Raw genomic sequence first — 12,836 nt, forward strand, 5'->3', positions numbered from 1 at the left:
ATCTCCTCCGATTATCACCACCACCAACCACCGATTACCACCACCACCACCACTGCCCACCACCGCCGATTACCACCACCACCACCTCCGATTATCACCACCACCAACCACCGATTACCACCACCACCATATATATGTAGCTTAATTTAAAACAATAACAAAGATATTCTCACAAACCCATTACTTGTCATTCGTTTTTGGTTGAATAAATGAGAAGTAATCATTAAAATGAGTTGAAAATGGAAGTTGCAGAGTGGCTTAATGGAGGGTTTTTTTTCAGAGAAAAGTTCGGTTATCACGAATTAAATTTTTCTTAACCGAACTCAGAGTTCGGTTGATTCGCAAAAAAATACGTTTAACCGAACTCCTTGTGTTAGAACAACACAAGTCCATAAGTTCGATTCCTTCGCAAAATAAGGATATCACCGAACTTTAGTTTACGAAAATAATGAGAAGTCCACAAATTCGGTCCGTTCGCAAAAATGTTAAACTTCGTAACCGAACTCTACCTAATTCGCCAAGAAATAAATTTCTTAGTAACCGAACGTTTGCCTAATTGCATATATGCATATATAAGCCCAGTTCGGTTGATTCGCAAAATATGTTGAAGTTTGCGAACCAACCGAACTTCTAACACTAGGTTACTTTTAACCTGCATCTCGGTTGGGAACTAAGTTGCGTTGAAGTTTGCGAACTAACCGAACATACAAAATGTATCCAAATAAATTGTTAAGTTCAAAGTTCGGTTACCTACCATTTTATCTTAGGTAACCGAACATTACACTGTTCGACCAAAACCTCCATTAACGAGCGAGTTCGGTAATCTGCGTGTTTGGAAAACGTAACCGAACTACACTTTCAGGTGTGTTCGGTTACATGTTCTTGACATATGGTAACCGAACTGGCCCAAATCTACATGAAAAATTTCATTTTTTTGAAAGTGGGGAGCAATTCAACCAACATTATCTAAGTTTGAAGCATACCTGGGGTACTCAAATACCCTTCCTCCGGTTGTGGTTGGTAAAATCCATCGTTTTTCATGTTTTCCTTCTTCATCTTCTCTAACTTTACTCTCTCAATAATTCTACTTCTTTAAAAAAAAAATCATCTTATTTTTTAATCTCACTAATTATCTTTAACTTAATCATCTCACTAATCATTACACTAACTATTATTAGCACTAACTAATCATCACCCAAAATTAATCAAGAGGGTAATTTAGGTATTAATATAAATATCTAGATAAGGGGTGACCTAGATTTACTTCTAATGTCCTTACCCAAAATAAAACCATGGTCCCCCAAAAAAACCATGGTCCCCAAAAAATCGTTCCAAGTTTTAAACCCGACCGACTTAAGGTGGACCCAAAAAAAGAGCCCAAATGCATATCAATGAATCCTGCTAAATTTTTTTCTTTTTTCTTGATAAGAAAATAGATTAGATGGAATTTGGATACATATCATTTGTCCTTGAAGTAGAGTTCAATGCCAAAAATTTGTCCAGCATAAGAGTTTCAAAAAGAAAGCTAGAAGAATAGCCAGAGTAATCCAAGGATTCCATTGCATTTGTCATGTTAGCTAATGCAGTAGCTGCCTTGTTGGATTCCTTACAACAATTAATAACTACTACATTTTTGTTCGAATCCTATAAATCCTTAATACAATTTTTGATTATTTTTACTCTAGATAAGGTCGTCCAGCTGATGGTGTTGTAGTCCCCTCTGACTGCCTTAGTAAGTCTGGCAGTTTTCCCTTCTATCTGCATGTTGTTGTAGCCAAGTTGTTTTTTCCAATTGAGTGCTTATAGCATTGCTTGGGCGTCCATCTCATCCTGATTTTGAGCTCTAACCCTTCCATCTCGTTTCCCTGCACCAACCAGTACTACATCTTAGAATAAGAGAAATTAAACCCCCATAAGAGTCAGAAATATACCTATCTGCAAAGTTTATTTTTCATGTCCCTGTAGGTGGCAAAGTCCAGATTTTCTGAATAGTAGTAACATTAGAAGCAAGTATAGAGTGTGTTTCTTAAGAAAGTCGTTTATAAAGGGTCCATTCCATTTGGGCAGTTGTAAGTGTGTGTTTTGGGTTAGGGATAATTCCCCTAAACAGTTTATCACAACGTTCCGTCAATATTTGCCATACTATGTTGGCACATATGGCTTTTCATTGGCGTTGACTGGTATCCCAGCCTGGTGGGTAAGTGGTCCATTCAAGCATCCATTGTTGAATAGAGGGGGAAAAGAATCAGGGGGAAAAGAGTTGTGTGTGAGGCAAACCATACACTTCTCGCAAATGGACAAGAAAAAAACAAATGTTCAAGAGTTTCATTATAATGAGAGCACAAAGGGCAGATGTTCTGGATTTCAGAATGTTGAGATAATTTTGCCGTGGTGAGTATCATATCTTGGATACATTTGAAAATTAAAAGCTTAATCCTATGAGACGTTTCAATGTCCCATACTTCAGTCCAAGGAATCCTAGAGGCTGTTGAATTAGAAGGCCAGGGTTGTTGAATTATTATTTCCACGCATGAAGTTATAAAGAGATTTTGATGAGAATGTCCCATTATTTTAGGTTCCACCTAGGAATGTCCTTACCACTAGAGTTGATATGAATGAGAGTTATTGCCGCAACTATTTGGTTATTGAAAACAGTGAGAAGAAGAGGAACATTCCATGTCCTTTGAGAGATTAGGTCGCTAACTAGGTGTAGTTACCTAAAATTTGAGAGAGGATAAAGTGGGATTATAGGATTTCTGAAAGTGAGTTATTGGAGGTTGAGAATGAATAGTCTTCTCCTAAACCACGCACAGTGGCCGTTCAAAGGCTGCTTCAGTGGTAGGCTTCTAAAAGGTCCTAAAAATTATCCCCGGCAGCGGCGCCAAAAACTTGGCAGGCCCGGAGGGGTGTATAAAATGAAGCGCAATGAAAACGGGGGCCTACAGTAATACCGCAAGTGCACGGTCGTCAGTTGTAGCTCGTGCAAGTACGGGTCGATCCACAGAGATCGGGTGTGTTTTGGAAGTGTTTTAGCTAATTGGGTTCCTAAATTGCTATTGGGTTTTGAATACCCTTTGGAACTATTGGGCTTAATGGGTTTGTTTTTAACAATGAAATACTTTAGGTCTTGGGCCTTTGAATTGAACTGAGCCTTGGACTCAGTTGGTTTGGTCTTGGGCTTTTGAGTTTAGGCTTTTGATTAAGCCTGAATTGGATTGGGCCTTAATGAATTTGGGCTTTGGTTTTAAACAACTGGGCTTTGGTTAAGCCCACAGTTGACTGAATTGGGCTTCAGTTTGAATTGAGCTTTGGGCTTGAGTGCACAGCAATGAACTGAATTGGGCTCAGCTGGCTTTGATCTTTGCTTGGCTGCAGGAACTGTAAGACTGCACAGCAGCTGCACAAGTGAGCAGCAACAGTTTGCAAGGCAGGGGAAGAAGTGGCAGCAGCACAAGTGACAGAGAAGGCAATGCACAGCAGGAGAAAAGCAATGCAGCAGCAACAGGGTTGCAGCAGCAGAGAAGAAGCAACAACAGCAGAGGTAGCAGTGTAGCAGAAAAAGGCAGCAATGCAGCAGAATGTACAAGCAATAAAAGGCAGCAGGAATAACAAGGCAGATGCAGTGGGTAACTAAACAGCAACAAAAGGGAAGATACAACAGGGCAACAGCAAAAGCAAAGAACAAAACAAGATGAACCAAGGCCTAAGGCCAAGGGCAGGGTTGTGGTGAAGCTGACAGAGCAAGGCTAAGGCAAAGCTAAGGCAAACAAATAGAATGGGAAGAAAACTAGCTTGCTATGAGCACTAGTTTCTCCCAATGCTCAATCACAGTGCAACCTAAGCATACAACAAGAATGGCAAGATAATCAGCTTGCTATGAGCACTGATTTCTTCCATTGCACAATCACACCAATGCTTCACAGATACCTAGCCTAGCATTCCATCAATTGTGACAGCAAAACAAACATGACAGGAACATTAACAAACATCAACAGGAGATGAAAATAAAAACATTAACAGAAACATCACACTAAACAGGAATTAACAGAACATGAACATTAACATAAATAACAGGAGCATTAACAGAGCAGCAAATTGAACTAAAAAGAAACAACATTAACAGACATGAAATTGAAAAGTAAAACAACTGAAATTGAACTAAAGTTTAACTGAAATTGAACTGAAACATGAAATTAACAGAACTTGAAAGTTCTGGATGCAGGCTAATCCAAACATGTTTAACTGAAATTAACAGGACATGAAAGTCCTGGATGTTGGCTACTCCAAGCATGGTTTCTACAACACACCCACACCCATATTTATAGTTCACAACATAATTAGGGTTCTACCCATTTTCACCCAAAATATCAGTAGCTAGGGTTGGTGATTACTCACCCAATTTGACACAATCACTCCATTTTGATGTCGACCCATGCTTCTATTTGTCCTTCTCTACCTCTCCATGCCTTCAATTTCACTCTAGCTCGACCTAATTTACCTATTTCACACTTTAGGGTTTCGGTTGAAAATGTGTGGAATAAGTGAATTAGATGGACTAGGGAGATGGGAACAATGATGGGTTATCATTGTTTGACGTGGTGACAGAGAGTGGGTGGCGGAGCAGGTGGTGACAGAGGTGGAGAAGGTGGTGGCGGACATGGTGTCTCTGCAGAGCTGCAGAGGGGAGGTGATGGAGGAGAGGCTCGACTGTTTGGGAGAGAAGGGGGGTGTTTGGTTAGGTGGATGGGTTCGGTCGCTAGGGTGTGAGGCGGGTCTACAGAATATTGATGTTCTGTGACTCTGAGCTGCGAGATGCGAAGATGGTAGGTAGATCGGACGGTGATGTGAAGTGAAGCTTGTAGCGACCGTCAGATTTTTTGATACAACGAAGTTAACGGCTCTAGATGGGGTTAGGTGTTGTAGTGTAAGGCGGAGATATCAAACGTTGATGAACAGCAAGGGAGCGACCGTTGGATTCAACTACCATCTAATCTGAAGGCTTGGAATTTCAGCGCTGTGGTGCTCGGCAGAGACTTCAGATTTTGATGCTCTATGAAGGAGCGACCGTCGGATGCTTCTGAGAACTGATCTGATGGCTGAGAACGGAGGCGCTTTTGTGTGTAGAAAATGAGGTTGTGCGCACCATTCTTCGCGGCTTCCTTGCGTAATTTCTCCCGGCTTTTCACTACTTCTCTGCTCTTTTTGCTCCGCGACTCATCCGAACTTTATTTATTACCTAAAAATGCAAAATTAATTAATAAAAATATTTATTCCTGAAAACAATGAAAATACAGAATATGGGATAAAATGTAGAATTAATGCATAAAAGATGAGTTAAATTGCCAACAAAAAGGGATAAATATATACAATATTTGGCACTCATCAAATACCCCCAAACCTGAATTTTACTTGTCCTCAAGTAAAACAAAACTAAGGAAATCCTAACTATACCACTGTCGCTGGTCTCTCGAATGCATTTAGCGTATGCACTAAGCCTTTTAAACCACTAAGTGTCCCTAGTGGACGAGTGAAGTCTCGTGAAGGTTTGCTTAGAACGTACCTACAAAGTTCTAGGTCAAAATATAAGCTCAGATTCCATCAAATGTGACATGTGCAAAACAGTTAAGCTCACATCAAAATGGAGATGTCAATCTAGCTATCGAAGGCACAATCCTAGCACTGATAACAAAAAAAGACATGTGATAAGAGTGTAAAGTGTATCTACACATGTGTAAAGAAAGATCTGAAGTTATGACTACTAATCACCAAGAGATAGTTTCTCAGGCTAAGAACTGAGGTCGAAATCTAGCTAGCTGTCCGGACTTTACGAGAATTGTGAATGAGTTGGAGGTATTTCACAATTACTCGCGTTGTACATCAATGGCATACACCCTCCTTGCTTATTACAATGAAACAACAAAAGATGACTCTTTACATGACTCTTATTTACATTGACTATTCTCATTTTATTTTTGGAACAAGAGATGATGGAATTGATAAGTACTTGATTTTTTTGTATTTTTCTGATATATATATATATATATATATATTATTTTTTGAAGGAGACACTTTTGATACATATACAAAAGGAAACAAAAGATTACATGACACTTTGCAAGAGGTAGCCCTTTTTGATGCACCCAGTTAAATTCGATGGTTGTCTTTCTTAATGTAACCTCCACCTTCTATCCCAACCAACCAAAGAACAAGCTAGTCAAGTTTCGTTCAGTATTCTAAAGTGATTGGCAATCGTAACTTCCTATCAAACACCTTGAAGATCGAGGCCATACATGTATTGGTAGATCGTGCGCGTGCAAATTTCTTATCACTATGTGAATTGTGCTAGAATCAGGGTGCCTAAATATCTAGACTAAGACTCCTAATAATTACATATTTGCACAAGAGTCAACATTTCAAGGTAAATGAGCTCCATTTTTATGATTTTTCATTTTTTAATTTTTTTGAATTTTTTCGATTTTTTCAAAAGAAGAAGGAGTTCGTTTTCAATTATGGCATATTATCGTGGCATCTACTCTATACCCCCAAACCTAAACTAAACATTGTCCTCAATGTTTCAAAATATGGAAAGAATTAAAATGCAACATATGGAAAGGGACATGCTGAGTAGAGTAAAAGGAGAGAGAATACCCGATTTCGGCGAAAGCAGAATTAAAACTCCGTTATTCAAGGAAAAAATCCAACATATTTCAGCCGAGATCATATTGGATGAGCAGAAAATATATACAAAAGGAAATTTTACTAACACATTATCTACAAGAAAATTTGGTTTTAAAAAATGGGAGCAAAGTAGAAATTTGGTTTTAAAAATAGGGAGCAAAAGAATTTTTTTTTTTTTTTTTTCTTGAAAAAGAAAATGAAATTTGGTTTTTGAATTGGGAGCACGCCCACTGTGCAAGCCTCTAATGGAATGGAATGAAGGCTGCGGCCTACGAAAATCCAAGTTTTAATTTTGAAAGTTTAATTTGGCCCAGTTGGTTAAGGCCCGACGTTTGTTTTAAAACTTTGGTTTCGCGGTCCACTTTTCAAGTCCACAATCGGTTACAAGCTCAGCTGGGTTTAAACCCAGAGTCCAAAATACAAGTCCAATGAAAGAATTTAAACAAGCCCACACAAAATAAATACAAGCCCACAAATTAAACAACAAGCCCAAAAATAAATTATTACAAACCCAAAATAGAAAAATAAAAAGCCCAAAAAATTGGGTTAATTATTACAAGCCCACAATTAAAGAAATTTGGAAGCCCACAGGTTGGGTTCTCTCAATGAATGGGTTTAGGCTTACCTTTGTAGCACAGCCCAGCTGCTCTGATATTGTTGCAAAAACCCAGTTGGGTTTTGGTTCTTTTCCTTGGTGGCGTCCCAGCAGAGGAAAAACAGGTTCAGAACAGCAGGTCCAACAGCAAATGAAGTGAAGCAGATGCAGATGCAAATGCTATGCAGTGAAATGCAAAAATAGCTAATAAAACAACAAGAAAAACACAGCACCAATCCCCGGCAACGGCGCCAAAAACTTGGTAGGCTTCTAAAAGGTCCTAAAAATTATCCCCGGCAGCGGCGCCAAAAACTTGGCAGGCCCGGAGGGGTGTATAAAATGAAGCGCAATGAAAACGGGGGCCTACAGTAATACCGCAAGTGCACGGTCGTCAGTTGTAGCTCGTGCAAGTACGGGTCGATCCACAGAGATCGGGTGTGTTTTGGAAGTGTTTTAGCTAATTGGGTTCCTAAATTGCTATTGGGTTTTGAATACCCTTTGGAACTATTGGGCTTAATGGGTTTGTTTTTAACAATGAAATACTTTAGGTCTTGGGCCTTTGAATTGAACTGAGCCTTGGACTCAGTTGGTTTGGTCTTGGGCTTTTGAGTTTAGGCTTTTGATTAAGCCTGAATTGGATTGGGCCTTAATGAATTTGGGCTTTGGTTTTAAACAACTGGGCTTTGGTTAAGCCCACAGTTGACTGAATTGGGCTTCAGTTTGAATTGAGCTTTGGGCTTGAGTGCACAGCAATGAACTGAATTGGGCTCAGCTGGCTTTGATCTTTGCTTGGCTGCAGGAACTGTAAGACTGCACAGCAGCTGCACAAGTGAGCAGCAACAGTTTGCAAGGCAGGGGAAGAAGTGGCAGCAGCACAAGTGACAGAGAAGGCAATGCACAGCAGGAGAAAAGCAATGCAGCAGCAACAGGGTTGCAGCAGCAGAGAAGAAGCAACAACAGCAGAGGTAGCAGTGTAGCAGAAAAAGGCAACAATGCAGCAGAATGTACAAGCAATAAAAGGCAGCAGGAATAACAAGGCAGATGCAGTGGGTAACTAAACAGCAACAAAAGGGAAGATACAACAGGGCAACAGCAAAAGCAAAGAACAAAACAAGATGAACCAAGGCCTAAGGCCAAGGGCAGGGTTGTGGTGAAGCTGACAGAGCAAGGCTAAGGCAAAGCTAAGGCAAACAAATAGAATGGGAAGAAAACTAGCTTGCTATGAGCACTAGTTTCTCCCAATGCTCAATCACAGTGCAACCTAAGCATACAACAAGAATGGCAAGATAATCAGCTTGCTATGAGCACTGATTTCTTCCATTGCACAATCACACCAATGCTTCACAGATACCTAGCCTAGCATTCCATCAATTGTGACAGCAAAACAAACATGACAGGAACATTACATGGCAGTGAGCAACAACACATGTTAACAGGACAAATTTAACAGGAATGAATTGGAAATCAAACATGAAATTAAACAAGCACATAACAATTTTAACAGGACACTTTTAACACATGCAGTGAAACTAAACAGAACACATTGAAAAAATATTAACAGAACATGAACATGGAAATTAGCAGAACACATATTTGAACTTAACTGAAATTGACTGAAATGTGAACATTTAACAGGACATGAAAGTCCTGGATGTTGGCTAATCCAAACATAGTTTCTAACACAACCCATAGTCCCAATTTATACCCAATTACATCATTAGGGTTTTCCAATAAAAATCCCCAAACTGACAGTAGCTAGGGTTGGTGATTACTCACCTAATTTGATGTAGCCACATCAAATTGAGCTCGACCCATTACCCTCCTTGTCCTTCTCTACCTCTCCATGCCTTCAATTGCTTCTCTAGCACACGTTAATCCATCAATCCATAACCTAGGGTTTAGGTTAGGTAATGAGTTGATGGGATAAAGGGCTAGAATGATGGGGGAAGGTGTTCAATCACGTGTAGGATGATGACGGAGGTGGTATGGTGGTGTTTGGTGGCGACAGGGAGTGGTGGTGATGATGGTGGTGCGGCAGTTGCAGGGTGATGGTTCTGCAGAGGGGTAAGGTGGAGAAGAAAGTGGCTCGATGGTTTGGGAGAAGGGTGCGTTTGGGTGAGGTGTAGGTGCTCGGTCGCTAGGGTGTGAGGCGAGTGTATCGAGTTTGATGATCTGCGACGCTTAGCCGTGGGATGCGAAGATGGTAGGTAGATCGGACGGTGATGTGAAGTGAAGCTTGTAGCGACCGTCAGATTTTTTTGATACAACGAAGTTAACGGCTCTAGATGGGGTTAGGTGTTGTAGTGTAAGTCGGAGATATCAAACGTTGATGAACAGCAAGGGAGCGACCGTTGGATTCAACTACCATCTAATCTGAAGGCTTGGAATTTCAGCGCTGTGGTGCTTGGCAGAGACTTCAGATTTTGATGCTCTATGAAGGAGCGACCGTCGGATGCTTCTGAGAACTGATCTGACGGCTGAGAACGGAGGCGCTTTTGTGTGTAGAAAATGAGGTTGTGCGCACCATTCTTCGCGGCTTCCTTGCGTAATTTCTCCCGGCTTTTCACTACTTTTCTGCTCTTTTCGCTCCGCGACTCATCCGAACTTTATTTATTACCTAAAAATGCAAAATTAAGTAAGAAAAATATTTATTCTTGAAAACAATGAAAATACAGAATATGGGATAAAATGTAGAATTAATGCATAAAAGATGAGTTAAATTGCCAACAAAAAGGGATAAATATATACAATATTTGGCACTCATCAAATACCCCCAAACCTGAATTTTACTTGTCCTCAAGTAAAACAAAACTAAGGAAATCCTAACTATACCACTGTCGCTGGTCTCTCGAATGCATTTAGTGTATGCACTAAGCCTTTTAAACCACTAAGTGTCCCTAGTGGACGAGTGAAGTCTCGTGAAGGTTTGCTTAGAACGTACCTACAAAGTTCTAGGACAAAATATAAGCTCATATTCCATCAAATGTGACATGTGCAAGACAGTTTAAGCTCACAGCCAAATGGAGATGTCAATCTAGCTATCAAAGGCACAATCCTAGCACTGATAACAAATAAAGACATGTGATAAGAGTGTAAAGTGTATCTACACATGTGTAAAGAAAGATCGGATGTTATGACTACTAATCACCAAGAGATAGTTTTTAGGCTAAGAACCGAATTCTAAGCCAAGCTAGCTGTCCGGCTTTACGAGAATTGTGAATGTTCACCCAATGAGTTGGTGATATTTCAGTTTACCCGCGTTATACTGCTCTACACACTCTCTATTTATAGCATACAAATACCCAATTTTTTCAAACCCTAAAATTAGAAATTAGGGTTTTTCAATTCCCAAAATTTTTCACCTAAACTTTGAATTGACGTCGACCCATGTCTCTTTTCTTCTCTCTCGGTCCTTCTCTGCCTCCAATTGCGTCAATTGCTCCCTAATTCGAGGTGTTTTATCAACCCTCACCTAGGTCAGTTGGTGAGAGGAGTTAAAGCAACTCGGCTAGGGGGATGGTGTGGTGTCGGGTGATGATGGTGAAGAAGTGATGGCGCTGCAGAGGTGAGGTGGTAGAGATGGTGGAGCAGGTGGTACGGTGGAGCAGTTGTGGAGTTGGTGGTGGAGCAGTTGCAGAGGAGAAGGAAGGAAGAAGTCGATGGAAAGAAGGAGGGGAGTGTTTGGCGATGGGTATAGGGTTAGGTTGCTCAGGTGTGAGGCGGGTTCAGCGATTTTTGATGTTTAGCGAGACTAAGCCGTGAGATGTGGAGCTGGTAGGTAGATCGGACGGTGATGCGGAGGCAAGCGAGGAGAGACCGTCGGATGAAGTGATACAACGAAACGAACGGTGCTAGATTAGGTTAGGTGCTGTAGTGTAAGGCGGAGATATCAAACTTTGATGAACAGCAAGGGAGCAACCGTTGGATTCAACTACCATCTAATCTGAAGGCTTGGAATTTCGGCGCTGTGGTGCTTGGCAGAGACTTCAGATTTTGATGATCTATGAAGGAGCGACCGTCGGATGCTTCTGAGAACTGATCTGATGGCTGAGAACGGAGGCGTTTTTGTGTGTAGAAAATGAGGTTGTGCGCACCATTCTTCGCGGCTTCCTTGCGTGATTTCTCCCGGCTTTTCACTACTTTTCTGCTCTTTTCCGCTCCGCAAGTCATCCAGGCTTTATTTATTACCTAAAAATGCAAAATTAAGTAAGAAAAATATTTATTCTTGAAAACAATGAAAATACAGAATATGGGATAAAATGTAGAATTAATGCACAAAAGATGAGTAAATGCCAACAAAAAGGGATAAATATATACAATATTTGGCACTCATCAAATACCCCCAAACCTGAATTTTACTTGTCCTCAAGTAAAACAAAACTAAGGAAATCCTAACTATACCACTGTCGCTGGTCTCTCGAATGCATTTAGCGTATGCACTAAGCCTTTTAAACCACTAAGTGTCCCTAGTGGACGAGTTGAAGTCTCGTGAAGGTTTACCAGAGGTGTGCCTACAAAACCTAAGGACAAAATATAAGCTCAGATTCCATCAAATGTGACATGTGCAAAACAGTTTAAGCTCACAGCAAAATGGAGATGTCAATCTAGCTATCGAAGGCACAATCCTAGCACTGATAACAAAAAAAGACATGTGATAATAGTGTAAAGTGTATCTACACATGTGTAAAGAAAGATCTGAAGTTATGACTACTAATCACCAAGAGATAGTTTCTCAGGCTAAGAACTGAGGTCGAAATCTAGCTAGCTGTCCGGACTTTACGAGAATTGTGAATGAGTTGGAGGTATTTCACAATTGCTCGCGTTGTACATCAATGGCATACACCCTCCTTGCTTACAACACAAAAACAACAAAAGATGACTATTTACATGACTCTTATTTACATTGACAATTCTCTTTTTATTTTTGGAACAAGAGATGATGGAATACTTGATTTTTTTTTTTTTTTTTTTTTTTTTTTTTTTTTTTTTTTTTTTTTTTTTTTTTTTTTTTTTTTTTTTTTTTTTTTTTTTTTTTTTTTTTTTTTTTTTTTTTTTTTTTTTTTTTTTTTTTTTTTTTTTTGAACATCAAAACACTTTTGATACATATACAAAAGGAAACAAAAGATTACATGACACTTTGCAAGAGGTAGCCCTTTTTGATGCACCCAGTTAAATTCGATGGTTGTCTTTCTTAATGTAACCTCCACCTTCTATCCCAACCAACCAAAGAACAAGCTAGTCAAGTTTCGTTCAGTATTCTAAAGTGATTGGCAATCGTAACTTCCTATCAAACACCTTGAAGATCGAGGCCATACATGTATTGGTAGATCGTGCGCGTGCAAATTTCTTATCACTATGTGAATTGTGCTAGAATCAGGGTGCCTAAATATCTAGACTAAGACTCCTAATAATTATACATATTTGCACAAGAGTCAACATTTCAAGGTAAATGAGCTCCATTTTTTTATGATTTTTCATTTTTTAATTTTTTTCAATTTTGATTTTTTCAATTTTTTTTTGGAATTTTTCAATTTTTTCAAAAAGATGGAGTTTTGTTTTCAAT

Source organism: Papaver somniferum, chromosome 5, assembly GCF_003573695.1.
Source record: "Papaver somniferum cultivar HN1 chromosome 5, ASM357369v1, whole genome shotgun sequence".
Taxonomy (NCBI): domain Eukaryota; kingdom Viridiplantae; phylum Streptophyta; class Magnoliopsida; order Ranunculales; family Papaveraceae; genus Papaver; species Papaver somniferum.